The sequence below is a fragment of the Triticum dicoccoides genome, chromosome 1A (assembly GCF_002162155.2).
Source record: "Triticum dicoccoides isolate Atlit2015 ecotype Zavitan chromosome 1A, WEW_v2.0, whole genome shotgun sequence".
Classification (NCBI taxonomy): domain Eukaryota; kingdom Viridiplantae; phylum Streptophyta; class Magnoliopsida; order Poales; family Poaceae; genus Triticum; species Triticum dicoccoides.
The window spans coordinates 489407046-489429515 of NC_041380.1; positions in this window are offsets into that span (position 1 = coordinate 489407046).

The following is a 22470-nucleotide window of genomic DNA, read 5'->3' on the forward strand; positions in this document are numbered from 1 at the left end:
ATATGGAAATAATAAAATCCCCAACTCTCTTCGTGGGTCCTTGAGTTGCTTAGGATTTTTAGGATCACAACCAAAATGCAGATAAAATATGATATGCATAAGATGACCTATGTATAACATTCAAAAACAAAAATTTGGGATGTTACAGACGTAGATTGTCGTTCGATCGTGGCGCATCCTACGGTGCACATACGCGGTTCGCGTGGCTGGGGTTTCGGCCAATCATAACGTAACACACAACAGGCTCAGCGCAAGTGTTTCCGGAAGCGAAGGAGATGAACTGTGTGCGATAATGAACGAGCAAAATTGCAAGGGAAGCCAAATTTCTGTTGTCGTTTGTCGTTGAGCTCTTGGATACCACCGCACTGTACGACTGCCCGGCCCCTCCATCCAAGAACTCTCTCTAGGCGCCGTCCATGGCACCGTGGCACACAGTAACTGGTAAGGAAGCAATGGCATCCCGCCGCGCTGCGTTCCTCGCCGCCCGCGACCGCACACATCGTAAGGAAGCAATGGCATCTCGCTGCACCGAGTTTATCGCCGCTGACGGCCAGACAGTTACATGGGCAGACTTTGAGGCTATCATGGACGGATGGGTGGTGGATCTAGAGGCGACCAAAGCCGCACAAAAGGAGTGAAAAGGCAGAAAGCAGTCAAGAAAAGAGAGTCCCGCCGCCATAAGAAAAAAGAGACCGCACGCTGTGGTGATGAGAGCTTGGCGGAGATCGAAGCACGGTGGGCTGCCGCCTACAAGGCCGGGAAGGAGAACGCCGGCGTCTGGCCAGCATTCCCTGATGGCAGCATGTGAGAAGTAGTTTAAGTTTGTAGTATTAGAGAAGATTACCAGTAATACTTTAAGTTTATAGTATTAAAGTACAATGTCGGTACGAGCATCCTTTGAGAGCTTTGAGCGTTGATTAGCATGTGTGCCCATGTGCGTTTTTTTGCGTTAATCATTAGAAGATCACAAAACACACAGTTTCTATGTTGTATATGTCTGTGTTTTTTCTTGCGTTAATGACCCATAAGTTAGTTACGTGTGCGATGTTTCCTAATAAACCAGGCGTACCATTGACCGAAAAAAGTTCAAGTACACGTGTACATTTTTTGTAGACGGGATCTGCCAACTTTCTTTTTACTCGCACACGAGTATTTTACACGCTTCGTCCGCGTTGTGTGTTTCCCCTGCCCAAGTTTCAAGTTTCGTAGCAAAATTTTCATTAGGCGCGCGAATTCCGAATTTATTCCTCCAATCACATCCCCACACTCAGTATCCCCCCCTCGCGCCTCCCCCTACTGGCATCTCAAATAGCCGCCGCCGCAACCACATCTTCAACCACATCTACGTTCTGCTTGGATCCAGTCAGGTAACCTACCGATCTCTGTCACGGCCCTGGCCTAATTTCTTAAATGGCGTCTGCAAAACATCCTCATGCCTCCAAATCCCCACCTCCAGGAGCTGATGGCGGTCCATGGCGTGATGGCCGCTGTGCGTGTTGACCCGGACGAACACCTCGCCTCCTCCGCCGTCTACATGGTGCAGGCTCTGGCCCAGATGAAGTCCCCCAGCGACTACCCCCCAGGACTTAACAAGTAAGATCTGGCCAGCTAAATCTTACCAATACCACTTGCAACGGCTATGATTTGTACGGTTGATGTATTAAGCATGTTCGTGCCTTGTTTATTTCAGTACTGCACACTGTGTGATGTTCAAATATTACCGTGTCCAGCTCAATTTCGCCAATACCAGCAACAAACTTGCAATACATGACTCAGGATATCACTAGAGATGCTGCCCATTTACTATTTTTAGTGGATGCTAACCCTGTTGTACTTAACATGCATGTCCATGTACTTACACAGGACCATAACGGCCGATGATGTTGTTTGCCATCGAGGTTAGCTGCATCCCATGTCTTCAAGTATTTCACATCACTTGTGCAATTGCAGTTTAACTTCTACCATTTACTAGTTTCCTGTAGGCACACATGTCAGTGGCACTGATCCACGCTTCGACTCGGAGGAACAACTCGAATCCACCATCGCTGACTTTGGACGGGCTCTAGCCAAGATGAAGTGTCCCAGCAACTACCTCTCAGGATTTACAAAGTATGTACTCACCAATTCAATCTTACCAATACCAGTTGCAATTAATGGCTATGTTCTATACGGTCGATGTATTAAGCATGTTCTAGTAAACATGCCTAACACATTTTTGCTATTTTCCCTACCTTTTTATAGACATCTGGTCCATTCTCTGCTCTGGCAGCACCTGCCTTGTGATGTTTAACTATGTCAATTAAATTTTTATCAGTACTGGTTTCAATGTCTATTAAGCCTGTTGCAATTAACAGTTGAATCCATTTTTAAATAGTTGTATTTTAGTGGCTATAAAACTTACAAAACATGACTTAGGATGCTGTTAAGCATGTTGCAATTAATAGTTGTATCCATTTTTTAGTCTATCCATTTGCTACCATGCTACTCTCCGCAATGAAGATATACTAGAGATGTTGCCCATTTGCTATTTTTGGTGGATGCTAACCCTGTTCTACTTAGCATGCTTGTCCCTGTACTTATGCAAGGTCATAACAGCCGATGCTGTTGTTTGCCGTCAAGGTTAGCTGCATCCCATGTCTTATAGTATTTCACATCATTTGTGCAATTGCAATTTAATTTCTACCATTTATGGGTTGCATGTAGGTACACATGCCAGTGGCACTGATCCACGCTTTGACACGGAGAAACAGCTCGCCTCCGCTGCCGCTGACTTTGGGCGGCTCTGGCCAAGATGAAGTGCCCTAGCAACTACCTCTCAAGACTTACCAAGTATGTACTCACTAGTTCAATATTACCAATACCAGTTGCAATTAATGGCTATGTTTTCTACGGTTGATGTATTAAGCATGTTGTAGTAAACATGCCTAACACATTTTAGCTATTTTCCCTACCTTTTTATAGACAACTGGGCCATTATCTGCTCTGGCAGCACCTATCCTCTGATGTTTAACTCTGCCAATTGCATTTTTATTAGTACCAGTTTCAATGGCCATTAAGCCTGTTGTAATTAACAGCTGCATCCATTTTAAAGAGTTGTATTTCAATGGCTACAAACTTAAAAAACATGAATTAGGATGTTGTTAACACTATTGCAATTAATAGCTGTATCCGTTTTTAATCCGTCCCTTCGCTACCGTGCTACTCTTTTGCAATGAAGATATCACTACAGATGTTGTTGTTTTATTACCATTTGCTATTTTTGGTGGATGTTAACCCTGTTGTAGTTAACATTGGCTTCCCATGTACTTACACACGGCTACAATGGGCGATGTTGTTGTTTGCCGTCGAGGTTCGCTGCATCCCATGTCTTATACACCATCTATTCCTAAATATAAGTATTTTTAGAGATTCCAATATAGACTACATAAGGAGCAAAATGAGTGAATCTAGATTCTAATCTAAACTATATTTATAATTCTATATAAATCCGTATGTACTTCATATTGAAATCTCCAAAGAATACTTGTACTTAGGAACATAGGTAGTTGTATTTTACATCATTTGTGCAATCTCAGTTTAGCTTCTAACTTTTACTGGTTGCTTGTAAGTACATATATGAGCGGTACTGATCCACACTTCGATCCCTTTTGTGTATGGGAAAATGAGATATTTATGAACAAGCGTCAAGAGAGGAAACTAAAAAAGATTGTTAGGCGAAAGAAATGGGTGATTGGAATTAAGCTCTTTATTTACACTTTGTCGAAGACAACATTGAACTTTATGATCGTAAGTAATGTGTTGCTTTTCCCCCTGCCCACAACAAGTTACTTTGTTAGATATCAGTATCTGATATTTTTCTCTTTTCAGTGGTTTCTGAAGCTATTTATTGATGATTACCTTGCAAACTACATGACCAGAGTGAAGGAAACTAAGGTTGAAGTATATAATTTATGCTACCATGATAATGCTCTAGAAGTCTTCCTGAAGGCGGTGAAGGATGGGCCGGCGATCGTCACAAGGGGTTCGACAAAAGTGGTTCGTGCCTATGGCATGCAGGAAGGCACATTATGGGCATTTCGCTTCTTCAACACCGTCGGCAGTCAAAATGATTTACACTTGTCTCTTCACCTTTGCCGCCTTTAAATATTATGGTTCATTATAGTTAATTGCTGCCTAATCCTGTAATTACTGAACATATTATACTAGCAATTTTATTTATGGATTCGTTGTTGAACCATTGTGTTGAGAATTTGAATTGCACATCTCATATTTCAAAATTTCCAATTCGAATAATAAATTATACACAAAAATAAAAAGACAACAAACGGTCATGGAACTTTGCAAACGGTTCTGGCAGTGAAAGCGCTTGTGATGGATAGCCCAATGCCACATAGTTTTCTACATCAAATCGTGTGTGATGTAGTTGATAAAAGCAAACAGTTAACCAAGGCAGAGCGTGTGATAGTTACACCTTTCACACATGAGCCTACACATAAAATTGTGTCGGATGTACATACGAACGGAAACGTTTTCCCTATTGACTGTGTGGGATGTACATAAGAACGCAAACATATTCCTTGGATTGACTGTGTGTGATATACATACCTACGAAAATGTTTTTGTTGGATTCACCGTGTGGGATGTACATACCTACGGAAATGTTTTTCTAGGATTCACCGTGTGGGATGTAAATACCTACGGAAATGATTGGGTTTCGATGCGTCGCCCGATCACGCACGACCCCAGTCTGTGTCCCAGGAGGGCCTATTCTGGACGATTTCTGGGTCGTGTGGGAAGGACCCCCCCTATCGCCCACACTTACTTGGCGATGGTTCGAAATACTGTCGCGGAAAGGGGTTAAAAACCGTTTGTATAGCACCGACGCGTACTAGTGTATGTACCACTTGCAAGGCCTGACGCTTCCATCGGAACCTCTGCACCTTGCATAAAATTTCTTTCTGTCAGTCCACATAGTCTTGGCATCAAACTCATGTTTGACTGCATAAGTCTTGAAACATATTCTAAACTCCTTCATGCTTGGGAACAACTTGCCTACTTCAATAACATGATTTTCTTTGTCATACACACTTACAAGCTCATCATCATGTGCATCATCTACATCATCTGCAGCATCTTCCATCAACTATCCATCCACGTCTTCACAAGCATTTATGTTAGCATCATTAGGCAAACTCGATTCATCCCTCTCTTCCTCATCTTGATCATCTACTGGATCTACTAGAATGCCAAAAGTTTGGCCATCTCAGTGTCAGCCATTGGTGCAATGACCAAATCAGTAGTGTCTTCTAATTGTACTGAATTCCAATCAACACAAACAACCCTTGCAGCACCATCACAACCCTCATCTGCATCTTGATCAAACCCCCTATTACTATCACTTCACTTGTAAACATGGGCATTATCTGTCTTTGTGAAGCCCAATCATCATCTACCATCTATGAAGCCAACTTTGAGGGCACATATCCAACCTTAGAATCTGATTTCAGATCAATGAGCTCTGCATGAAATGTAGTCTATTTGCTGCCCAGCCGTCTTGCCGATCGATTTCATTCACCATCTCTTCACCATTCTCAATTCTCACCTACTCACCCTTCCAATTATCAAACCGTAACAATGCTACCTCTTGCTCTGGACCCAAAAAATGCTCTCCCTAATTTTCTCCACAACATTTCTCACAGCCCTCTCTTCCATGCACCGTATTTCCTGTGGATCAATCTCTACAAATTCAACCTTCCATTTCACAATTGTATCTCTCTCTATGTCTCGCGCACTACCATCACCTAGCTTTGCCTTAGAATGAAAGAATTCGACAGTGAATTCGAATGTCCAAGCACCATCGCCCATGTTTGTCAATGGTGGGCAGTGTGAGCTAGCAGAAGCAGACGAGGCACAAATCACATAGCTTGGAAAGGATGCACATACCTAGTCGACCTTGTAGTCTCTGGCGGCTCCATCGCGGTCAGCCTCCCTCCCCCGCACCCAAATCTGAATCAAATCGACTAAAAACAGAGGGAAACAGATGCTAGGCTGTGAGATCTAACTCGACAAGGAGAGAAGCAGGACAAGGGTTCCGGATTCACTCACCACAGCCGTCGTCGTCGCCGAGAATGAAAGCTCCGCCGCTGCGGTTACCGAGAAAAAAAGCTCCGGCGTCGTCGCCGGCTCGCCGCCAAGAACGAAGAGGAGGGAGCAATGGGTCACGTCTCACCTGATTCAGATAGGCACGGGGACACATCTCACCTGCTGCACTGCCAAGTGGGGTCGTAACTAGATGCACTGTCAAGTGGGACCCACATGTCTTAAACATAACCTCAGTCCCGTTGATGACCATTTTAATCGCCCGAGTGGGCCTTGGCTATTTGGGTATTTTCGTCAACCACGTCGCACTCCTTCCATTTCACCTCAAATGTGTCGCACATGAGCTATTGACCCCTTCTCATGATCCTTCTCATACTATCGCCTCTGCCAAAACTCTCTTCTACAAAGTTGCAATTGTCGACGCCGGCAAGGAGCAGCGGGCGAGGTGGTGGCACAATTGACCTGCGGCTGCCGAGTGCATGTTGCCAGCACACTGCTCACTAAACGTGCGTCCTCTTCCTGTCCCGTCAGTCGCTGCAGATCGAGCCTGGTGGTGTAGTGCTGGAGAATGAAGATGAACGGAAGTTCCTTTTTAACGGAAAGCATGGAGGTTGGGGAGGGCCGGAGGGGGGAGGGCCGGTGGGGTGGTGGAGAATTAGGGTAAATTGGCTGAGGGAGTGAGATTTTATCGGATGTCCCCGAAGGAACAGGGAGTGAGATTTTATAGGATCAAGAACCAACGTTAAATCGACACATTGAACAATATCTATGTCGTCCAACCAGCTAGACAGATCGGACAGTTTTCTATTTATACGGCAGAAAGTTTCTGTGTAGCTCGTCCTATATGATACCCCTTATCTATGCCGTTGGCCATAATATGGAGATGTGTGCTAGTGCTAGCATCAGCAGTAGTATCTCTGTAGCCACAGAGCGTTTAGTCCCTCCTAGTTCTTGCGTGCAACCAGCGCTGTCCCAGTCGTGTAACTGCCTGGTCTCCGTTGATGTTCGGTCCCGGGGTCCACCCTCCTCTGTTCCACCCGCCTCCCTCCCTCTCTGCAGATATTTGCATGCAGCACAAACTCACTCCGTGTCTCTCTCACGGCATTTGCACGCAAGACACGCTCTCTCCTATTTATTTTACTCCATCTGCATGCAATGCAGCACACTGTCTCTCCTGACATGCAAGACACACACACTCTCTCTCCTTTTTCTTTACTCGACGAGCACTAAAAGCACGCACATGTGACACTATTGTGGTGAGGAACCAGCAAGAATCGAGTCAAAACAACTACAAGAAAATGACCTATAAAGAGTACATGTAGTCGAGCTTTGACTTTTGCCAGCCATACCTATTAGTGTGAGAGTACCTTTTGTGATTATTTTTAGTGAGGGAGAGCTCGTGATGTTGTGAATGCGTGCGAGAGTCCTAAAGAGAGAAATCATGTAGAGAGAGGTGCATGCATATGCCAAAGAGCAAGGAGAGAGAGCTTGTGAGAGATTATGTTGTGCAAGCTTTGTCCGAGAATTGTGCGTGTGAAAAAGAGTGGAGAGAGAGGGCCCTATGTGCATGCATGTGAGAAAGGATGGAGAGAGAGAGAGGGCCATGTGGGCATGCATGTGACAAAAGCCTGCAGCGGGTCTAGTCTGACGAAAACATGACATCTCAACAGAGTATTAAGCGTTGAGAGCCCTACAGCAACTGCTGTTTTCTAAATCTTGGCACATATTCATATGTGCCTCGGTCCAGCTTGAACGGTTACGATATAGGGTACCACGTAGCCTGTCCTACAAAAAACCGTGCTCTATGGTTATGAGTGTGGGAGTGTGGTTTCATGTAGCCTGAGCTACAAAGGAACTTTGTGTATGGTTATTGGACTGATAAGGTTTCCGTGCTTGGAGAAGTTGTACATTCAGGTGAATTAATTGTTCACTGACAATAATACCTTGTGTTTGGCTGCTCATTTGATCTACTTGTTTTGGATGTTCTTTCCAGCGCAACACCTCAAGGAAGAACAATAATGCGTGGCGTCGTAAATACCGCGATCTACTCAAAAGTCTTGACATCCGTCTGAAAATTATGGTGTTGAATTATTATTCCGGCAGAAAACCTGACATTGATTTTGTCACATTCTTTGCCCTCAACGCTGAACCGCTAGAGTCGATGACACTTGCCGTCCAGACCGACGATGAGGACTTCTTGGCAAAACAGCCTCACAAGCTTCAGCTGGAGAAGAGGGCTTCAAGTGGTGCTCGGTTTCATTTCACCACGGAACGACACTACGAATTTGGATACAAATTATCTTTTTGAGTGGTAGTTTTGAAAATACTTCGTGTTTGGTCCAGTGAGAAGTTACCCTATCCAACCAGCAAACCTTATTTTATGTTTCGTCCGATAAGCTACTGTGTTTGGAGTATTTTAGTTTGTATTGTCTTTCAACATGTTCAAACAAGCTATTTATTTAAATGATGTTTGCGGTTATTACTTATTATTGTCTTATCATGAATTCATGATACCCTGTTTAGATAAAATTATTTGCACGCGTGGCGCCTGGGTTACTGCAGGAGAGGTGTGATTCTGGACCATAGTCCACCCGCACCCACGCTCGGCGCCGTCCGATTAATACTACTTCATTGGGGATACAAGCTAGCTTATCACTCAAACTTCAAAGATTAAGCTAATTCTAGAACAGTATCGGGGACCAGGGCTATGCCCTTTCTTTTCTGAATCTATGTGGGCCCAAGCAGTGCCCCAATGCTGATTCCCCTCCTGGTTGTCCCATGCAAATAAATCAATTAGTATATTTTTGGATATTTATTTATAGAATGGCTATAGTGCACGCATGGTACATCGAAGTTTATATGTGTATTCATGATATTTATTCATGCAAAAAGGATACTTTTGCGTTCTTAGAAGAAAAAATCTTGTTCTCTAAAAAAAGAAAGATTACACGTGCTTTCACATAACTATCTCTATCTTGTTGTTGCTACGATTTTATTTTTCAAGAAATTACTCAAAAGATATAGATGACCCAAATAACCATGTTGATGTACATACATGTAAAAAATGAATAACAATGCTGTTGCGCATAACGAGGCAATACAAAATGTTGAACAGTGAGAAAACTAGTACTGATATTAGTGTGGTGTGCTTTGTCCCCTAGTATCTTGTTGATTTGGCACTGATGTTAGTGTGGTGTTAGTAGGTTTTTGCCCGGTGGTAGATGTTTCAATAGCGAGCATCTGCAGCGGGTTTCCTACTAATGCTCCAACTTGCCTATCCCCTTTCCCGCCCCTTCTCTTTTGGTTAGTTGTAATACCTGGATGGATGTACTGAATATTTCCGTTAAGCAATTAATGAAAAGGGGTGTGAGCCTGATTGGAAAGAAAATGTTGATCTCAGGCAGTCCACTGTGAAATTCCGGCAACTTCATATCATGGTGACTTGGAGAGGATATTCTCTTCAAATTTTAGGTCTGGTTGTACAACTGGATGAAGATTGGACTTTTGTTCGGGGCATGTATAGAGATGATTTTGGCAGTCTCGAGCATGAAGCCATGAATTAATGTTTGAGGCTGAGAAGTCCGCCACTAACCATGCATGCATTGCATCTCCATGACACCTGTTTTACTGTTCACACGTGAAAAATCATAGTTTGAGGTTTAAAAAAATCTGAAAAAATGCACATGAAGATACAGATGTATACTACTCCCTCCGTACCATAATGTAAGACGTTTTTTTACACTAGTGTAGTATCAAAAGGTGTCTTACATTATGGGACGGAGGGAGTACATCTCAGTAAAATTTCCAGATTTGTGTGGGCTGCACATAAAAAAATGATGGGCTTTTATAGTGAATAGTGCATGTGCTAGAAGTATATGAACGTTTTTGTCCAGCTAACACGGAAATGTTTTCATCATGAAATGTTATAGAAATGTAGTATACATCTCTATGTTCATGTGTATCTTTTTTTCAGAATTTTTTGAAACCTCAAAAATATGATTTTACACACATGAACAGTAAAACGGGTGCCATGGAGCCTGAGCTCCAAACAACCACACTCTTCCATTAGTCATTTTCAGAGAGTATCTCGTGGAGACTACTTCCATCTCACTCTCAATTTTAAAAAAGAACTGTCCAAAACTCTAGTTTTGGCGCTCAATCCCTACCAAAAATTCGCGAGGCTGAAGGCTGGGATGACGTGAGGAGCTATACCAACGCGGGTCGGCTGGGGTCAGGGGGCTTAGAGGGATGACCTCGGGCGACAACAAGCCTTTTGTGCGTAGAGGAGCTTCGAGCCACTCATTCTCTGGCCATGCCTTCACACCTGCCGTGTTACACCGACTTCACCGCACCGCCACCATCTACGCTTTCACTCACACCGTCTGCATCATCCTCCCATGCCATCACTGATATTCCCTCCTGTTGGTCCCTGACAGCGTCGGCTAACCTCGTTGTCCTCCCCCATGCCACCCCACCTTCCATTGTAGATTGCCATGATGCGTCGGGCTTCCACCGTGCCGCCCGCCTCGTCCAAACCACCACATCTCCTTGTTGTTGCTCCGCAAACTATGCCTCACCTCCCATGCGCTGCTCACCCTTTCCCGCTTATGCAACTGGAGCAAGCCACCGTGCCGAAGATGATTTCGAGGTGGTTATCATCGCAAAGGAGAAGGGAAAATAAATAATAATATTTGATCCATTGACGAGGGGCTTCCACTTATCATTGTCTATGTAGAAGAAAATGTAGTGGAGGTATCAACAGTCTACTTGAGAAAAGATTCAAAAGTTGTTCTCCCTACTATAGGGGGTCACCTTGCATATAGGATGATGTTTTTGGTAGTCTCCTACAGATACTCTTATAGGAATCATCAAATGTGGAGAGAACATTTGATGATTCCTATAGAAGTATCTGTAGCATAGTGGTAATAGCATAGTGGAACTTGTGGGGAGAACATTTTAGAGGAAAAGCTAAGCACTCATGCGCTGCTATGGAACTACAAACGGCGTTACTAGGATCAACCTATGGTTATTTCATTTTACTGCCCGCGTGGGACACGGTTTCTGACCATGTCATGGCAAACAATGTTATATATTCTCCTTTCTTTGTGACTACAAGCAAGTTACTCTCTTCATGCCACATATCTATGCCCAAAATCTACCTCTAGCCTTACTAAAAATTGTGTTTCCCAGCTGGTCTCTATGTCACTTAGTTTTGTATGTTCCTATCTTCTCTAACTCTAAAGGGCCACCTTACAAATCTCACTTCCCTATGTATAATTAGACATGGACTATAGAATCATTTCTAGTTCTATTTTTTCTTCAAAACGGAGGCAAAAATTGCCTTATCTATTAATTAAGCAGAAGATAATTTCCCAGTTAATTACAGAAAACCGGGCAAAAACCGGAACAACAAGGGCCAAGCCCACACCCATAGACTGAAAACACACAGGGCAAAGCCCACCCTTATTGATGACATGTCGACCTGCGGCCATACAACGCAGCTCCGACTCTGAAGGAGAACTCAGAAGAACGAAACCAGGCACGGCTGGCGCCATGGAAGATCGCCAAAAGGGCCGCCTGCAGCTAGTCATCATACACCACAGGGCCCCACCGCCGCAGCTTTGACTCCACAGCAACAAACAAACTGAGGCAATACCGTGGACACACCGGAGAAGAGCCGACTATCGCAAGCATTGTCGCGTCCCCGACATTGCTCCCACCATCATCATTGCCACAGAAGTCTGGTCGCCACCGTGATTCTCTCGGGGCCGCCGCCCCGACATCCACCGCTCCGTCGCGCCCAGCGCAATCAACCGGCACCGCCTTCCGGGACCGCCCCGACATACCACCGCGCTCCTCAAGCAGCAACACCGCACAACCCAGCTGCCCGCAGCCCACGCTGCTCAGGGCAACCGATCGCAGACCACGAATGTCGCACCACATCCGGGGCCGCCGCCTCGACGTAAATTCAAACCGGACCGACAAGCTTCCCACCTAAGTGGGCCAAGATTGCCACCCAAGAGAAGGCCGAGCCGCCGCCCCGCACCATGGAGCCGCCCCGCGCATCTCTTTTCGAGGCCGCCGCCTCATCGCACATCAGTCGTCTGGGGCCACTGCCCCGGCATCCACGAAACCCGACGTAGGAGAAAATCAGACGCACCAAAGCACAATCTAACTCTCCCAAGCAACGCCCCCAAGTGGGAAACGACGAAGACGCCACCGTCGCCCGCTCCACAAACATCTGGAGCTTAGCTTTTCACCCAGAGAGCCCGAGCCCCACGTAGAAGAAGATGACTTCCACCACGAGGCCTCCAAGGAGGAGATGACGCCCGAAAGCTCCACCATTGACGGCACCGACAAACTCGGGTCAAGGCTTTCGCCCAAAACACACACATCCCAATGGAGTCCTGCAGATCTGATCCACCAAAAAGTGTGGAGATCATTGGAGCCATTCCTGTTGCGCCTTACACTCTCCAATGTCGACCACCAAGCTTCACCATGCAGCACCCACAGTAGCAGCACCTAAAGCTGCAAATGAGAAGTGAGCGCATACGTCACCCCGGCCAAAACGCCATGGCTCCTAGCCCGGGGCCGCCGCCCCGGCTTCCTCCTCACCCCTGTTCCGCACCTCTCGCCAGAGCACCACCAGGCCACACCCACACCTTCCATGCTCGCGCCGCGCCGGACCAGATCGGCCGAAGCACGGGCCACCGCCCCATAGCGCCAGGGTCGCCGCCGTAGGCTGGCCCCTCAAGCACACCACTAGATCCGGGCGCGAGGGCTCCAGCCCGCCGGCGTCGAGCACGCGACGACCACGTGCCAACACCGCACGAGGCAGCCACGGGCCGCCCGCCCCTACAAAAGAAGCCCCGCCGCCGCCGCTGCCACACGGGCTTTGCCCGGCGGCGCATCCCAGCGGCGGTGAGGGGGGGGGGGAGACGGCGGAGGAAGCGCTGTGGGCGGTGGCTTTGGTCGCCGCCCGTGTCGCTCGTGCGGAGTGACGTGGGGGCCTTTTCTCCAGCGCCGGAATTTTGGTTGTCTGAGGGATCTCTCTTGACTTCCAGTTCTATTATCATTCAACAATGGATGCAACTATCGGTTTCTCCTTCAGATCTGCACCATTCGATGCCAACAACTTTGGTCCAGCTCTCCTAATTTCTAGGCTTTTAACAATATGGTGACAACCATATAATAAAAAATGCTAAGAGCAAATATAGTTCAACTACTTAAAATAACAGATTTGCATCATAACTAGATAATCATTGGACACTTCAATAACATGACTAGCATGGATACAAAGAAGTTACAACCAATGATTTTATTTCTTGTATCTTCTAATAACCATTTTCAAGCTCAATATGATTGCACAATGATGCATGTAAAGCGTGCTCTAGTGCCATCTTGCGTGGACTAGTGCTTCATAAATACCTTTCCCTTCAAGAATTAAAACTGAAGCATAATTAGCTATCACAACAACCGCATGCATATAAAAAAGGTATGCGACTTAAAATAAGAGATTTGCATCGTAAGATGAATTATCCCCACCCCCTCGTTCTCTCTCTCTCTCTCTCTCTCTCTCTCTCTCTGTGTGTGTGTGTGTGTGTGTGGCTCGCTTAATGCTTTGGACATGGATCCTCCATGATTTCTGTTTGTTATATTAGATTAGAGATTTCTATTATTCATGTAGTGTGTGACACATTTTGTAAGATCACTTTTCTATTGTTTTCCCCATGAAATAACGCTGCATAGCTTATGTATGCCAAGAAAAAACAGTAAAACAATATTTTATTTTTAGGGTTCAAACAACAAGCTTACATGTAGTTATATCTTATCAGAAAAGTTAGTGAAAGGGGCCACTTGAATAGTCCCTGATTATACAACTTAAATTTTGCATCCTTTAGGACATTATTAAAAGTAACTTCCTCTGAATTACCCATTAAGTACTCACAGTAAAACCAATCCACAACCTTGATAAAACGGAGACAAGCAACACTTTACGTTTGTATATTGATCATATCCCGATGTTTATACATGTGCAATGGAAGGCATATGGGCATCACGGAGCAGGTAATAACACAAACACAATTCAATGCAACTCAACAATGTGCAAACAATGATATGCAGTAGTTGAGCATATAGAACAAGTCGATAAATGAAGTGATTAAGTAAATTAGGAAGAGTAGTGGTAGATCGTTAAAAAGATAGTGGTTGTGCAAAGCATAAACTAGCGTTGGTTTGCACTGAGATAGTGATTTTTTTTACTTATGCTCTAATGTGATGCAAGATCCATGGATGAGACAGAGATACAGATGCACTGGATGTATATCCTCTATTAAATACTTCATAATGGTACACTAGGAATGGATTGGGAATGGCTGCGGTTTTTTTATGTGATTATGCACTCACTGGTTAACTTCGATCTGAATTATGATAATGTATTAGATTTTTTATTTATTTTCTAATTGTTGATGGTATTATGCATAAATGCTTGTGTGAAAAGGAAAACAGACAGGCAATAGACCATCATGAAAATCAATGTGCAACGTGCAGTTGGACGGGGCTGACAACATCATTGTACCATATGTGATACACACCACTAGATTGTTTGCTTGATATGTGGAAGAAATAAAATTTTGGGTCGTTGGAGCTTTTGCGGCCTTTTGTGACCATGAAGTTATGCTTTGAACGGAGTAAGAGCAATGGGCAGTTCTACAAGAGAAAAACCCTTCAAATCACACACACTCATGTGATTAATATCTCCTTTCAGCTCGCCCCCTATTTTAGTTCAGAAAATACATAGTTATTGAAGTATAGATAACTCAACAGTATGAAAATTCTTATGTATGCACTAATGAATTCATGGGTTGCGGGGCCATAGGGCTAATGGCACTGGTTATTACTTTATTTTAAAAGAAAATTTCCAAGTTTATTGCTTCTCTTCCTTTCGGTTTGCATGTTTCATTTCCATAAGCTGCATTAGTTGTGATGTCTTCCATGATTCGATCAACTGCAATGTTGATGCATTATTTATTCAGGTGGTAAGGTGTATACTAGTAGAATTATTCAAGTTAGGATGTTTTCTTATTAGCTTTGTTCATTCCCCTGGAATTGCTACTCCACATCATTTCATGACCTATGTTTCTTTTCATTGATAGGGTTTGAAGAGTATAGGTATGGGACTTCTAATTTATCTCCATGTATGTTGGCAATAAGCCATGTGTGTGTGCATGGCGCGTAGGTGCGCGTGTGTGCGTCGCGTGTGTTTGTGCACGAACGCTGCAGATTAGCTGCATGCATGGGCGTGTGCTGTTAGTCTGTTAGTATGTGCAGGCTAATTGCATGGATGTTTGGCCGGGTCTCACGGAGGAGGGAGTGGCTCACGACGAGAAGAGGCTGATTCCGGAGGGAGTGTGTGCGTAGGTTATGCATGCGTGGGCGCTGCGTCATCCGGTGTATAAAGTCTAGACGATGTAGTCCTTGAGTGGTGCCAATCCCAGTGAATAAAGGTTGCCAAGATACAGGCCGGTACGCGGCCGCGGCGTTCCTCGCCATTGCTCTGAGTTCGTGCTCGAGTTGGGTTATCTTGTGCGTATTGTTTCCGGGTTTGCGCCAACAATTGGTATTCAGAGCCACAAGGTTCGAGGGGCTGCCGTGGCGTGCGGCGGCGTCCGCGGCGCGCGCGGCGAGTCCACGGCAGTTCATTGTGATGTCGTGCGCGCGGCGAGCACGGTGGTCGTGGAGGCGAGGAGGTCGCGGAGGACCTGTGTGGTGGCGCAGAGGCCGCGGTGGCTCGACACGACGACCATGGAGGCGCAGTGGCGCGAGGCACGGAGACGCGGCACGGCGGCGCACGGAGCTGCGGGTTTCGGCAGCGGCAATGAGTGGCGCACGACTGGGCACAGCGCGGCAGTAGCTGCATCGGCGGCGGTGCGCGACAGCGGCCGGCGAGGTGGCCGCGTTGCACGGCATCTGCGACGGCTCGTGCTGGAAGGACACGGTGGCGTCGGGCGGCAGCAACCATGGCGACGAGCCTGTCGTGTCGGGCGCGTGTATGGGTGCGCGCCAGGCGCGTAGGGCGCGTCGGGTCCACGACGTCTGGTGCAGTCGAGCTCGTCGGGCGCGTTCGGTGCGCATGGCACGTGCGGGACGCACCAGTGCGGTTGGGCTCATCGGGCGCGCCGGGTGCGCGCGGGACGTGCGGGGCACCGAGGGACGTTGGGCGTGTGTCGCCGGCGGAGAAGGAGCTCGGCGTGTGTCGCCGGAGTTGTGATGCAGCACGGTGAGACCGACATCGGTGCGCCAGGTCGGGTCCGTGGCGGTGTGACCGTCGTCGTTGCGTCAGGTCGGGTCCGCGGGCTGGGTGACGATCGTGGCGACGACTTCGACATGAGCTACTCCGGCGACGGCGAGGTCATGGCTTAGGAGGAGAGTGTTGGCAATAAGCCATGTGTGTGTGCATGGCGCGTAGGTGCGCGTGTGTGCGTCGCGTGTGTTTGTGCAGGAACGCTGCAGATTAGCTGCATGCATGGGCGTGTGCTGTTAGTCTGTTAGTACGTGCAGGCTAATTGCATGGATGTTTGGCCGGGTCTCACGGAGGAGCGAGTGGCTCACGACGAGAAGAGGCTGATTCCGAAGGTAGTGTGTGCGTGGGTTATGCATGGGTGGGCGCTGCGTCATCCGGTGTATAAAGTCTAGACGATGTAGTCCTCGAGTGGTGCCAATCCCAGTGAATAAAGGTTGCCAAGATACAGGCCGGTTCGCGGTCGCGGCATTCGTCATCATTGCTCTGAGTTCGTGCCCGAGTTGGGTTATCTTGTGTGTATGGTTTCCAGGTTTGTGCCAACAATGTATTCCCAAGCTGCAGCGGCATCCCAACCCAATCTTGAATTGGAAACTGTCTTCACCGCGTCGCCCCCCTCCCCCGCTAGGGCTACTCGGATGGCGCCCAAAAACCTAGCTGCCGCCGGCGCGCACTCCCTCCTTCCCTCCCTCCACGCCACCGACCTAAGCCCGGGAGCCGACGGTGGTGGTGGAGGACATCGCCTCTGTCCCGCGTCTCTGGGTTGTGCAGGGCCTCGAATCATGTGGAGGCGCACCCGATCCGATCGGTGTGACGACAATGGCGTAGGCGGCGCGGGCTGCAGGCACGGTGGCGTGGAGGTCCTGATTGTGGCATCGGCGGCACGTCCGGTCAGATCTATTTTGGCCGGTGCAGCCGGCAGTGGTGGACATCTCTTTCATCAGAGGCGGCCCGCCAGCGGCTGGGTGGTCGGATCTCGTGATTCGTCATCTAGTCCCGGCTACGAGTCGGGGAGACATAGTTGCCGGTGAAAACAGAACCGTTGGCGGGAGATGGCGGCGTTTTGCGCCATTATCTTCATGAAGGCATCGTCGTGTAACTGTTGTCGACCCACTCGTGCTACTTCAGGGGGAAACATTGGATCTGGTTTTCCAGACCGGACGATGGCGGTACTACAGTGTCGTTTCTCTCTTGGGAGCATCGTTTGTGGAGCAGCGCTGGAAGACAGAGGCGGGAGGTGGAGCGGCTTCGTTTTGCACGTAGCTTCGATGGAGCTATGAAATCATGACTGACCGACAGGTGCTACGCTGAGTCATGCCAGGTTGATAGGTGCTACGCACGATAGAACTTCCGAAGTCTTCGCGTCTAGACGGACGAGCGTAGGGCGGTGGAGCCCTTGGGCGTCATGTTGGCTTGACGGGTGTCCAGACTGGCAAGGATGACGGGGATCTCTCTCCTAAAGATGGGTTAGTAGTCTGATGATGATGGCAACTTCTAAAACGTGTGCATGTGATGTGCGTGTTAGGTAGGCTGCACCGGCTGTTGGTCCCGGTACGTTATATGGATGGATCGGCGAGGACACCGATTTTAGATATTGAGAGTGAAAGCACTCCACATTATCGAGTTTGTAGATGTGAGTGATGGCTTTGGGTGGACTGATGTATGTTTTTGTCAGACCTTTGTGGAATAATTAATAATGATGGTTGCATGCATCGATTGATGCGGAGGCCGGGGGTTTAACCTCCATTTCTTAAAAAAATCCACCACTTCCAGGATCACTGTTGGTTGTGCATTAGGAACATTAGGAACGTGGATGGGGAGTGGTACAACTTCAATAGTCTGTATCCGTCCCATCTCTCATTTTCTCCTCTCAACTTACCTTGACACCATGAGGGGGCCTGGCTAGAACATCTATGTAGTAAGGGGCACTTTTCCCAGGGACTGCCCTACTGATTACAATTATTTTGGCCAGTGGCTGACTCATGATGAACCCAGGATCATTACACATTCATGCTTTGAGGCGTGGCAGAAACAAGAGAGCAACACTGCAATAACAATGGTCTCGAGGAGGTATCTCACAGTGGGGGTAGCCGCTAGCTTGAGGAACCTTGAAGTTCCAGGCACAAAAACTGAAGTATCTAGTCAGTAGCCTTGCCAACAAAAGGGCATGCCTAATTGCCTATGATGCAAGAGGAGAGTGATGATAACCTGTAGGCGGCAACAACTATTAGCTTGATGCCATTTGAAGCTCCAGCGACGAGTTCTCATCTAGCCCAAGAAGAGAGAATTTTGACAACCATGGAGGAACCTGGCGACGGCAACTCTGAGGGGCTGGCAGAAGATGATTAGGATGTCATTTTTCTTCTTCATTCATGTAGGAACATTCTTGAACGCGAAAAGAAAATGAAGTCTCCGTTCGCTGGAGCAGCTATTGTGAACTTCTGATACGATGTAATGATCTGGAATGTTGGATTGAACGTGTGTGATAATATATTTACATGAATACATTGAACTTCAGTTAAAATGAGCCTGTGCATCTCTTTTTCTCAATTTGTTGGAATTCATTTGAAATGCTACTCCTTTAGAATGGATTTCGGAGTTGGCTAGATGGCTAGATCTCAACTTCCCTTGTTGCCTTATCTAACGTAAGGTTTGGTTACCTGTATGAGAGTGGATGGGTTGCTCTATGTAGAGCATAGTCCAAAACATTCTTATGGATCTGCTCAATGTTCATATGTGGGCTGGCATGTAATAATAGGTTTAGCTTTCATCTTGCATATATATTCCGCTTTTGCATATCTATTCCGCTTTTACCGTCTCAGGTCAAATGATGCTGACTTGAGGTTGACGGTAGTCTATTTTGTCCTTTTGATATTAAGCTTTTCAATGCATAGCAAAACATTGCTAATCTTTCAACCGCTTCAGGTGCATATGTGGGTATGTCATATTACAATCAAAAAGCAAGCTTCCTCGTTTTGTAGTTTGTGATGACACAGGTTGCTGCTTTGCAGAAGACCCAAAAGGGATATCTATGAATCCGAGCTATCTGATAGGTTGCTAGTGATCAATAAATGGCAAATTGGAAAAGTTGTAGGCAACCATGTAACTCATGAAGAAAGAACATGCGCTGATTAGCGAAGCACAAACTGTCGCACTTCCATAGCTAGGAATTCTCGCATCTCTCCCTCCATGCACTCTATCTGGTTGGGAAAGTTATATTGGACTGATAGCCCACTTAATCTGAAAGTGGCGTTTCATTCGTGCAATCCACATGATGCGGCATGGAGGAAGCATGGACAGACAGCTGCACCCACAAGGTTCAGACTTCAGAGTTCAGACATCACAACCGAGGGAACCTGCTACCTGCTCCCATTTAAACTTCTCGGTTCAGCAATTTCTCACAAGTCACAACCATGTGAAAGTTGCCAGTAGGTGCAAGGTTACAGGCAAGCACAAATATGTGTCTCATCAATTAAGCACAAGACATGCTCCCTCCATCAATTTTAATTTCAAATGGCACCCGTTGGGCATTCATTCATAGTGCTACCGTCCTAAATAAGATGTCACGGGAATGTCACGTCGTTGTTTGGTGATAAGCATAGGTAGCAGCAACTGAGGAAGCCCGAGCTAGCTAGCTAAAAGATTCTTGGACGGTCATGCGTATGATGGGACATATATGTATCACCTGAGGGATATATATGTTGCTTATGATGGCACTTCTAGAAGTTCTTATGGGCAAGAAATAATACATTGCACTGCTCCCAAAATTAAAGTGGTAGATGCACTTTCTCTTTCTAGATCCGGTGATGACACTTCTCCCAAAATTAAAGTGCTAAATGCACTTCTCCCAAACACCAAAAATTCTCTTCTACAAATCCACCATCATGCAATCTCGCTGCCTCTTGTCGTGGTGATTTTTCCACACTTCCGTCCTGTATAAAACTTCCTTATGGTCAGACGAGTGTGTTCTACACACAATCAAGTCGAGTGGAGATTAAACGAAAGTCACAGGAATTAGCAAGGGAGCAATGGAGGGGGGGAGGAGCTCGCAAATATTGGGATCCTAGCTCCCGTGAAAATACCCATGCACATCATAGAAATTATGTGATGTCTCCCCTGGAATCTAGATCGTCACCTCCATTGTATCTCCTTCCCCCACTTGTATAATCTCCCTCCTCCTCCCTCCCTCCCTCCCCACACCAAACAACATGCCAGAAGTCCACCCCCAAACCGCCACCGCCCTAGAGGGAGTCTTCCTCCTCCATGCCCTGGTGCTTCAGCGGCGTCGCCCGTACCTCCTTCCTCAATTTCGAGAGCTGAGTTTTAGGACCATGGCTCGGCCGCACCTACGGTCAACACCCTTGGATGTAGTACACCTCCCATTGGGATATATATGGGCCCTATTAACATTCAAATTTTTGTGATTCAGTACTCTTTAAGTTAACCCATCATTTACGTTGGCATTCAAACAGTGAGTTTTTTTTCATATTGCTTGTAGGCCTTCTCAGGCTAGACTTCCAATGTGGCACGCCTTTCAATAATATTGTAGCTCACAAGCCCAAGAAAGAAAATTAAAAAAAGAGTCATGTTCAGGCTTCCCAATAATAATGTAGCTCAGGGTGATATGTATGCACGAAAAAAACATAACAGAAAAGAAAAAATAAAGGAAAATAAACAAACAAAAAGAAGAACAATGAAAAAAAACAAAAAAAAAGGGAAAACAGAAGAATAGCAACAGTAGCAGCTACATTACCATGCTAAAGTTTTGATTCTCTCTGGAAACTATTGCTGCCTTTTTTTCTTTGCTCTGATGCACATAAATTTGTCTAATTGAAACATTCAAAAACCGATTTAGCTCGGTATACTATCTGCAGCGATTGTTGAGGCATCCATGCAAGTCTGGGCCCATAGCCATTGTGCATCACGAAGCAATAAAGAAAGTGTATGGACCAAACTTGATTATTTTAGCGATTATTTTATTCTAGCATGCAGTAGATCTTATTAGAATCTATAGGCCTGCTAACTATCTTTTGACCATTCCCGCCATGTTTTACCTTGGCCGTCAGGCACAAATCCCAAGGATGGGGCCCAACAGATGTGTGGCTTTGAGCGTAGGTGCGGCTGCACTATGGTTCTATCCAAACATTTTTGCTCAATTTCGGGCAGTGGCTGGCGAGGTACGAGCAGCTTCCAGTACTCCGGTGGGTTGATTGCTTAGTCCCAGACCAACATCCTCAGATTCTGCTCGCTTTCTAGATCCGCCCCGGCTGCTGCTCTGCTATGAAGAAAAATCTTCGTTTTTCACAAACAAAAGCACTTCGTTGTTGCACGGCCGAGTACTAATAGCAATTTATTTTGGCAATAGCCAGGGGTTCAATTCAACGGATGCTCAGCTCGGCATGTGTTTTGCTGTCTATTACCCTCAACAAATTTTGCAGAACCTCATTTTCTGTCAGTTTGACTGAATTCCCCATGCTCTACATCCGGAGCCCCACCTTCTGTGGGCGGATTCGCCCATCGCCGGCTAGCTAGGGAGTGTTTGGATTCGAATCATGCCGACGAATTCTGCCGTTTTACTAGTTGTTCCCGAGGGATCTGAGCTTTTGTAGCTATGATTCTTGTCCATGCTGAAGGTGGTTGTGTATTTATCCGAGTTTCTGCATCTCCAGTTCTAGGGCAAAGTTTGAGTTCCATGTAGCTGTAATTCCAGCCACGCCACAACATTTAGTTAGCTTAGTGATAGCCACAACAGCTTTGCAGCAGGAAAGTTTTAAATGTTGCGTGTTTGTCATATATGTACAACTAAATAACTGAATATAATCCTTAGTAATTTTCGTTCTTTATTGCCTTACATCTTAACTAATAATGGCAATGTACGCAAATTAGTACATAGTTCATTATTGGTATTTACTAATATGAACATACCACGCACAGATGATGATGTTGTTAGCTGATATTCTAATTGTAGAATCGAAGCTCGCTAATTTACTACTTTGGCTGATAGTAATAGAGTTACAAGTTATAGCACCTTTTGGTTATTTGAAGTTTGTTCCGTACTGCACCTTCTGGTT